This window comes from Molossus molossus, unplaced genomic scaffold (genome assembly GCF_014108415.1).
Source record: "Molossus molossus isolate mMolMol1 unplaced genomic scaffold, mMolMol1.p scaffold_m16_p_10, whole genome shotgun sequence".
In the NCBI taxonomy this organism is placed as follows: domain Eukaryota; kingdom Metazoa; phylum Chordata; class Mammalia; order Chiroptera; family Molossidae; genus Molossus; species Molossus molossus.
In genome coordinates this window covers 67,749,586-67,759,559 of record NW_023425345.1, presented here as the reverse complement: position 1 = coordinate 67,759,559, position 9,974 = coordinate 67,749,586, and the positions used below count along the sequence as shown (strand labels likewise).

Genomic DNA, 9,974 nt, shown 5'->3' with positions numbered 1-9,974 from the left:
CCAGTACCATGTGGGGTTGGCTGATCGTGAAGATGGACTAATGTCACCTGGCTAAGTCATTTTGTCGAATTGGTCGTGAGAGATGCTTTCTGGTGGTTGTTAACACACGACACAGAACTGTGCTCCATGCCCACTCCCATATGTCCATGCACATGCCTTGACCAGCCCCTGGCCAGCAGCCAGGCCACTGGCCACTGGCTAGGCGTTTCTGTGGGTTTGGGTCCCTTCTTCCGCACAAAGTGAAGGACCAGGTGCGCTGCTCCCTGTACTGCCCATAAGGAAGCTCTCCCCTCCCCAACATCCTTCAGGGCCACCCGGCCCTAGCTTAGTGCAGCCATCCATTTTCGTCTGCACCCACTACCAGCCCACCCCTCTGAAAGTCAAGCCCAGGCTTTTTTTTTTTTGCAGGGCAGTTCCTCTGGAACGGCTGCTCTGGCTCCACTTTATTTATGTATTTACACTCGTCCCTCGCCACTTCGCGCTTCCACTTTCACGGCTTCACTCCACCGCGGTTTTTTCAAATATATTCATTAAAAAGTTGATTGAGACAGTGAAAATGATACAGCGCACACTCAGCTGTCTGAGTCAATTATATACCCCTGTATTACAATTACAATTAAAATTACTGAACATATGGACTGTAGGCCTACGTATTCGAGCACCCCAGGAACCCTTCAATACCAGGTGCAACCGCTGAACCACTCCTTGTGTGTGGGCAGTAACTTTTTTCCAACAATTCGGGTGTGGTGAAACCAAGCCAATCAGAGCGTGCTGTTCACTGATTGGCTATCCTGTCCTCTTCCTATCCCGGCCACTGATTGGCTCAGCCTCATGCAAGTTCGTTTCTCTCATACACCCTTCTACATCTATACCCATCGGAAGCATCTTTGCTCTTGTAAGTGTTTGTGATTTCTGAGAACTTGTATCTAAGCCCCATGATGGCTCCTAAATGTGCTGCTTCTTCTAAGCCTTCTGACAATGAAACCAAGCGCCAGAGGAAGATGCTTACCATCCAGGAGAAGGTGAAACCCTTGGATATGATCACAGATGGCAAGAAAATCGTGGAGGTTGCCTGTCATTACGACTTGAATGAGTCTACCGTTCACTCCATCAGTAAAGATGAAAGAACATCCGTGCAATGGCTACTTCTCTTTCAACAAGGAAGCAAAGTGCATCGTAACAAGTTGTAGTAAGTTCACAGTGAAAACGGAGTCTGCCCTAGCCATTTGGATCAGCGACAACCACAAGGAAAACATTCCTTTGGGTTCGCTGGTCATCCAGGAGAAGGCGAGGCAGCTCTATCAGCGCTTTATGGAGGACGAACCTCAACCAGGACCCTCTTCTGCAATATTCATGCATTTCACAGTAAGCAAGGGTTGGTTCGAGAAGTTCCAGAAGAGGTATCACCTGAAGAGTGTCGTTCTCCACGGACAAGCTGCCTCTGCTAACCAGCCTGCAGCAGAGGACTGCGTGAACAGCACGTCCCAGAAGATCCTTGAGGAGGGCGAGTATCATCCAGAACAGGTGTTCAATATGGACGAACAGGACTGTTCTGGAAAAGAATGCCTTCCTAGACATTCATTTTCAAGGATGAGGCCAAGGTCTGTGGCTTCAAGGCGTATAAGGATCACGTGACTACCCTTATGTGTGGAAATGCTGAGGGATTTTTGCTCAGGCCTGCCCTTATCTACAAGGCCGACAACCCCAGGGCCCTGAAGAATAAAAACAAGAACCTGCTGCCAGTGCATTGGATGCACCGCGACAAGGGCTGGCTCACGGAGCAGCTGTCACTGGACTGGTTCCATGAGTGCTTCATCCCCAAGTCAAGCTGTATCTCACGGAGAAGGGACTGGAGTTTAACGTCCTTCTCCTCCTGGACAGTGCTGGAGGTCATGTGCAAGACCTATCCGACGATAGTGTGCAGATTGAGTTCCTTCCTCCCAACACCACTTCACTGATCCAGCCCATGGATCAAGGTGTTATTTGCATGTTCAAGGCCCTCTACACGCGAAACACCCAGCAGCACCTCGTCGAAGGCACGGACCTTGAGGAGAACTTTTTGCTGGAGGAGTACTGGTGGCAGTATACCATCACGACCTGTCTGAGGAACATCCAGGCCACATTGAAGGACATAAAGATGGAGACCGTGAAGTCCAGCTGGAAGATGCTGTGGCCTGAAATTGTCCATGACTACAGAGGATTCACCCCAGAGGATAAAAGCGACTCGGCAGTGGATAAGGCAGTTAAGCTAGCCCGGATGCTGGGAGGAGAAGGTTTCGTGGATATGACCCCCCGATGACGTGGATGAGCTGCTGGAGACACATTCGATCCCTTTACTGACGAGGATGTAGTGGACATGATTAAGTCTGGAGTGAGGAGGAGGAAGAGCAGCCAGAGGTTCCTGAGGTCAGGAGGAAGAAGTTGGCCTTACACTTGAGCGTCTCTCACAAGTTGTGAGAGCTATTAAGGTAGTACAGGACATGATTGGTGAGTGGGACCCACAAATGATGCGTGCACTGCGGTTCCAGAATGCACCAGATGGAGCGATAGAACCCTACAAAAGCCTCTCATGCATATGAAAAGACAGCGCCAGCAACTGCCTATCACGATGCTCTTCAGCTGCACACCCAGACACCCACTGCCTGCTCCTAGTGCTCCTTCAGCGGAAGACGACAACGCACCTGCTGAAGATACTGCACCACCTGCAGACTCCTACTGAGGTCGTGCCTTCAGAGGAGCAGTAGCCTTGCTCTTCTTTGCTGTGCAGTACATCTCTTCATCTTCATTGCTTCATCATCAAATAAGTTGCATTATTTTCATAGGTTAGTGGTTGTGTGTAAGAACTATGTGTGTGTGTAATTAAATGTACAATAATAATATATTTGTAACATCCAGTATGTCTTATTTTCTCTTATTTTGTCTAATATATTGGGTAATACGAGTGTAATGGTGACTAAAGGGTGTTATTTCATGTCTAGAGGGCTCTAATAATGTTAAAAAAACATATTTGGAAGGTCGTAAACAGGTTTTCTATGCTCTAACTGTGAAAATATTCAATTTATAAATAAAGAATCCTACTTCACAGAAATTCACTTATCGTGGTAGAGTCTGGAACTGATTAACTATGATAAACGAGGGCCGACTGTATTTTTTAATTTTTTTCTTTATTGATTTGAGAGAGAGAGGAAGGGAGAGGGAGAGAGATAAAAACATCCATGAGAGAGAACATCGATTGGCCGCCTCCTGCCTGCTCCCCACCCTGAGGATCGGGCCCACAACTTGGGCATGTGCCCTGACTGGGAATCGAGCCGGTGACCTCTTGGTGCCTGGGTCACACTCAGCCACAGAGCCACACCGACCGGACCCGGCAGCTCAGGCTTTTTTCCTCCTCCTTCTCCAGCTGATTGTAGGAGACGCCACCCCTCCCCCTCAGCCATATGTCCAAAGTAAAACTGCTGGGCGACATGGAGGGCTGGTGACTGGGCTGCTTGCCATGCAGCATGCTTATACCCTCTTGTCTTGCGTGGACTCGGTCCTGAATGTACTGTTTCCATCTTCCAACCGACTGCTGCTGAGCCCGCCCGACTTGATGACTCGTGGACGGGACAGAACCCAGTCCACCGCGGGCCGTCCGAGGAGCAGTTACTGGGCCCATCACAGTTAAGCACTGTCTCTGCCAGAGCCCAGTGAGATGCCAAAGGGGCCTGGGGTGACTCTGGGTGAAGTCAACTTAGACCTTATGTCGAAGAGTCCTTGAAATGAGTCCTATCCCTTTCCCCTTGTTTATAGTCACCTGAGTAAATAACCAAATGCATCTTTGGGGAATGGCTGCAAGAATTTTTACAATATATACTTCCTGCCACCTTGCAGGGTCCTTTCTTCTAGGGACCTGACTCCCACTTCAGTCAGAGGTCTGAAAATTAGCTCAAGTGTGGGAACTGAGTGAGAGAGGGTGACTTTTCATTGATGTGACCTCCCTCAGTCCCCTGCTCCTCATTCTGGCTTCTCCTGGCGCAGATGCTATGCAGCACCCTCTTGGGTGCTCGTCACCTTTGCCCCTGGGGACTCCATGGACCACTGACCATCCCACAGGTCCCTTGGGTCAAGCCTCCTTGGCTGCCCCTCTGACCTCGCTGGACATTCCAGTAATGGTGGCCTCCTGGTTCTCGTCCTGTGAGTGCGACCACTTGGCCTCTGTCACTCTGGAGCCTCGTAATCCCATGGACATCAACAAGCCCAGCTGTCACCTTGACCACAGCCCTGGCCTGCAGGGACAGCCACCACCAAACTCTTTGGTGAGTGGCATGTCCTCTAGGTCCTTGTGCGTCCATTTTCCTCGGCTTCTTCAGCCTTCCCTCTACCGTCCGTCGGGGGCACTCGAGCACCTCCACTTCGCTCGAGGGGCTGTCCTGTCTCTAGGTTTCCAGGGGCTATGCTAGCAGTTTGCCTTGACCCCTGGAGTCTTCATCAGACCGTTACGTCCTGTGTCCCAGGAAAGTGGCCCGACGTCAATGCTTTCTTGCTTTTCTAGTCTATATTCTGGCTCCCTTGATCAAATGCTCTCAAATTATAATCCCAAATTTACTCCCAGTTTCCTGTTGATACATCCTAGCTACTTCTCACAGCTCCTTTGGTGTCCAATCTCTTTCCTCTCTGTTAGGCCCAGACCACTCCCCTCTAGGGCATGCTGGGGTTTGTAGCGACCTCAAGCCTGGTAGCTGGTAAAGGAGGAGGGCAGCTCCTGGGAGTGCCCAGCTGCCTTGCAAGCGAGATCTCCGCCGGGCTCTCCGCAGGGTGAAAGCGAGATCGCTGCCATGAAAAGGCAAACCAGCTCTGCCACCTTGCAGGGTTCAGGGCCTCTGCCCGCCAGCAGCCCGAGAAGCATCCACCCAGATCCCCATCTCACGTTTCAGAGTCCTGGCTTTCTCCAAGCAGGTCCTCAGTCGTAGCATAACAGCCTCGCCTTAGCTGAGCATCCACACAGCTCTGCAGCCACCTGACGGCACCAGCTCCCCTGTCAGTTACTCCAGTTCTCTGGCTCTCACACTCATCTTGACTGTTCCTTAGCCCTGTGCAAGGCATCGGACAACGTAGCCAACGCTGCTGTTCGTGGAGGTCTCGTTCCCCTCATATCTTTCTTTTTTTAAAATTTATTTTATTTTATTTTTATTTTTTATCTTTATTGTTGAATGTATTACAGATGTTCCTCATTTTTCCCCCATTGACCGCTTCCTCCCCACACCCACTCCCCTTCCACCTTTTCCCACACTGTTGTCTGTGTCCATTGGTTATGCATATACGTTCTTTGGTTTATTTCTTCCCACCACCTAACCCCCTTCTCTTTGAGGTTTGTCAGTCTAGCAACCAATTTGTTCTTCTTAATCCCCTCACCTTTTTCACCCATTCCCCCAAGCCCCCTCCCATCTGGCAACCAACAAAATGTTCTCTGTATCTATGAGAATGTTTTTGTTCTGCCTGTTCATTTTCTTTGTAGATTCCATTGCTGATAGATATGTATTCACTGCCATTTTGTTTGTTCATATATTTTATCTTTTTCTTCAAAAAGACCCTTCAACATTTCATATAATAACGGTTTGGTGGTGATGAACTCCTTTAACTTTTTCTTGTCTGAGAAAGTCTTTATACGGCCATCGATTCTAAATGACAGCTTTGCAGGATAGAGTAATCTTGGTTGTAGGTTCTTGCTTTCCATCACTCTGAATATTTCTTGCCACTCCCTTCTGGCCTGCAAAGTTTCTTTTGAGAAATCAGCTGACAGCCTTATGGGAACTCCCTTGTAAGTAACTAACTGCTTTTCTCTTGCTGCTTTTAAGATTCTCTCTTGTCTTGAACCTTTTGCATTTTGATAATGATGTGTCTTGGTGTGGGCTTCTTGGGGTTCATCTTGTTTGGGACTCTCTGTGCTTCCTGGACTTGTATGTCTGTTTCCTTCACCAAGTTAGGGAAGTTTTCTGCCATTATTGTTTTAAATAGGTTTTCGATTTCTTGTTCTCTCTCTTCTCCTTCTAGCACTCCCAAGATGCGAATGTTGGCACGCTTGAAGTTGTCCCAGAGGCTCCTTACACTCTCCTCAGTTTTTTGGATTCTTTTTTCTTTTGGCTGTTCTGATTGGGTGTTTTTTGCTTCCTTGTATTCCAAATCAATGGTTTGCTTCTTGGCTTTACCTACTCTACTATTGAATCTGTGTAAATTATTCTTTATTTCAGTTAGTGCCTCCTTTGTTTCTGACTGTGCATCCATCATTTCTGACTGGTTCTTCTTAAGTCTCTTGAGGCCCTCACTAAGTTCACTGAGGTTCTCACTAAGTTCATTGAATATCCTTATAAGCAGTATTTTGAACTCAGCACCTGTTAGGTTGCTTATCTCCATTTCGCTTAGTTCTTTTCTTTGGGTTTTTTTCTCTTCTTTCATTTGGGACCTGTTTCTTTGTCTCCTCATTTTGGCTGCCTCCCTGTGTTTGTTTCTGTGTATTACTTAACGAGAGGTATGGGGCTATCTGAGACCAGATGCTGCTTGTTTGAAAGAATTTAGGAAAACCTGAAGCAGGATCCAAGACAGGCCAATCCTATGGTTAAGCAACTGGCAACAGCTTGGATGGGCCTGGAAGTTGGGTGGGGCGAGGCCTCAGGGAGTCACCAGGGCGGGGCTACCAGTGTGAGCCAGGTTGCTGGAGTCCCAGATATGGTGACTGTCTGCCGCCCCAGGGAAGGGCTCACCAAAGGAACAAAGGCCTCTGACGGCAGGTTTGTCCCAGAGAAAGCCAGCCCTTGCTCCAGTGCCAAACAGCTCAGTTCTTCCCTGTATGTCTCTGGTGCCCCTCGAGCTGCCTCCCCTCCAAGCTTAGAGGGAGAGAGTCCGATAAGTCCGTGCGCGGGCCCTTTAAGGAGCTGCCTGGGGCTCCAGCACCTCAGCCTCCCTGAGCCCCAGTTCCCGCTGGTTTTTCCAGTCAGAAGTTAGGGGGATTCTCTTCCTGGCACTGGAACCCTGAGCGGGGCACCTGGTGTGGGACAGGGACCCCTCAGTCCTCAGGGAGGACCTTCCCAGCCGAGGTGTCCTCCTGATTTTTATCCACCACATGTGGGTGTGGGACCAGCCCATCCGCCTCCGCCCCTCCTACCAGTCTGGATGTGGCTGCTGCTTTAATCCCATAGTTGTAGGACTTCCATTCAGCTTGATTTCAGGCGGTTTTGAATGATGGTTGTTCTGTAGTTTAGTTGTGACTTTGATGTGGCTGTGGGAGGACGTGATACCGCGTTTACCTACCCGCCATCTTGACCGGAAGTCTCCCCTCATATCTTTCCAATGCCTGGGTCACCGCACCTGCACAGCATTCCCCCCCACAGAGACCTTTTCCCAGGTCGCCCCCATAGAAATCTTGAGTAATTATGCCACCCCCTTTTCTGGGGACCATCCATACTCCACTTACCACTCAGGGTAGCACCCTCTTAGCCTGCTGGGCAAGGAGTAAGCCAGTCCCCAACCCATCTCAGCCTCTGCTTCCTCCAACCGCAGCTGGCACCGCAGGAGCGGGTGTGGGTTCTCTGAGACGGAGGCCAAGACGGGGTCAGGCGTGTGAGAAATGTACGAGGGTAAAGGGGAAGGAGTCAGCGAGGCGGGGGGGGAGGGGCAGGGGCAGCAGGCTGGAGCGTCTTGAGCTGCAGTTGTAAGAACAGTTCAGCCAAGCTGACCAGAGTCCTCGAGCCCTGTCACTGAGCCTCTGGTCAAGGAGTCCTGCAGGTCGCAGGGCTGGACGTGCACTGGCGCCCCCTCTGTGCTCAGCATTGGCTGGGAGCAGCCTGGGAAAGTGTGGTCTCCAAGTGAGTGTGGGAGCAGGTCCATAAGTGCTGTGTTTTCATGGCCACCAGAACCTCCCCCCAGGCCCCCCACAGTCTACTTTTATCACTGTTGTTTGTGTATCTTGTGAGTCATAGAATAAGGTGGTTGGATCTAACCTCAGAGATGATTTCATCTAATGTCTTCATTTTAAAGATGAAGAGAGACTCCTAAGTTTTAAGTAAACTTTCCCAAGGCAGAGGAGTTCTTGTGTGAAGCCTTTTCCGTGCGTTGCATCCCTGGCCTCAGGGACGAGATGCCCGTGGTCCCCGTCCACACCTGGTGACGGGGAAAACAACCCTTTCCCTTTGTAAAAACTCCCTGAGGGCAGCAGAGTCCAGGACCACTGACCAGCTCACTGCACAGTCCACAAGCTGGTGCAGAACGACCCCTGTGCAACGCGCTTGGTAGCATCAAGTGCTTGTGCCTCCCCCCCCCCCCCATTGCTGCTTCAGGTGTGGTCTGCATCTCAACAGCATTTATCTCGTAGAAGCTCCTTAGACATCCTGGTGAGGAGGTCAACTGTAGGCAGTTCTCTGCTAGTTCAACTTGCCTTCTAGGTACCTCACCTGAGAGGATGAAGGGACCTCGCACCCAGGCTGTCACTTCTCCATCCTCCCCCCACACTGTTGTCTGATAACATATTACCCTGTTCTGTCTTCTTCGCATCATTTACAATCATCGGGCTTTATTTTATTTCTCGTCTTCTCCATCTAGAGTGTAATTTTCATCAGAGAAGGGGCTGTGTCTATTTTGTTCATGACTCCATCCCAGCCTGACAGATTGGGTTCTCGAAAATACATGTTGAGTGAATGAACCATGCCTTTGATGCACATGGGCTCTGTATATCCAATGTCACTGCATATTTTGCTCATCGACTTAGATCATTTGGCTTTCAATACACAGCATCCCAGATGCCGGGGTCTGTTCTCTCAAGCACTGATGCTCGGTACTGACCTCAGCTCTCTACTGAGAGGCAACATTTGCTATTTGACAACGGAAATGTATTACACATTTCAAAATGAAGTTTTTAATAAACAAACAAGGGAGAGGCCCCCTGCCCTCTGATAACTACTATTCTAATTTTATTGGACTGGGGCTGATGATTCTTTGTCGGTCTCTAAATTTGGTGAATGCTTCTCTCCCCCACCACGTTTCTGCCAGCCGCCGTCTCCGACGGAGAAACAGTCGTGTTCTTTGAGAAAGCAGTTCAGTTATGTCTCAGAAAATTTGCATATGTTTTCAGCAACCTCAAAACAAAATTCTGCATATACGAGTAGCAGAGGAAGGTAAAGTACACCTGTCCCGTGAGCAAGAGGCGAAAGGCTGGCGTTTTGAATGGTGCCCCCGAGAGCGGAGTCCCTGCAGGTCCTGGAGCACCAGCTGCAGCCGGTCAGCGGCCACGGTGGCCTTCGAGGCCATCCTCGAACTCTCTTCAGGGCAAACGATGAGAGGTGGAACATTAGTGGAGGAAGAGAAATACAGACATAAATACTATAAAGACAACAAGGATTTTGTTGACTGTCACCGATGGGCTCTATATACCACTGAAATGAATGGCAAAAACACGTTCTGTTGGCTTCACTGTGTGACTGATGACCCTCCGACAACAAAACCACTGCTCGTAAGTTCATGTGGACAAACCATAAATTCAGCGCAAGTGGCTCTCCAGAGCAGCATGTACCTTACTCCACCCCCAGAAAGAAGGTTCAGGAGCAGCGCCCACCTTCAACACCTCACAAGTAAACACAATGAAAAAGAAGTCAGCCCCAACTGGTGTGGCTCAGTGGGTCAGGCATTGTCCCATGCACCAAAGGCTTGCTGGGTTCAATTCCCCGTCAGGGCATGTGCCCAGCTTTCAGGTTTGTTTGTTTTTTAATCCTCACCCGAGGACATTTTTGCATTTATCTTCAGATAGAGCGGGAAGGAGAGAGGGAGGAAGAGAGAGAAACATCGATGTGAGAGAGACACATCTATTGACTGCCACCCACACAACCCCATGGGGCCGGGGACAAACATGCCCTTAGCAGGAACTGAACCCGGGTCTCTCTGGTCCGCAGGCCGATGCTCTAACCACTGAGTCAGACCGGCCAGGGCCAGCTATCAGGTTTGATCCCTAG

General features: G+C 49.8%; 1 pseudogene; it reads left to right on the top strand.

Annotated features, from left to right (window-relative positions):
• Positions 1-9,192: 9,192 nt before the first annotated feature.
• On the top strand, positions 9,193-9,600 carry LOC118623735 (annotated as a pseudogene).
• The last annotated feature ends 374 nt before the right edge of the window (positions 9,601-9,974 follow it).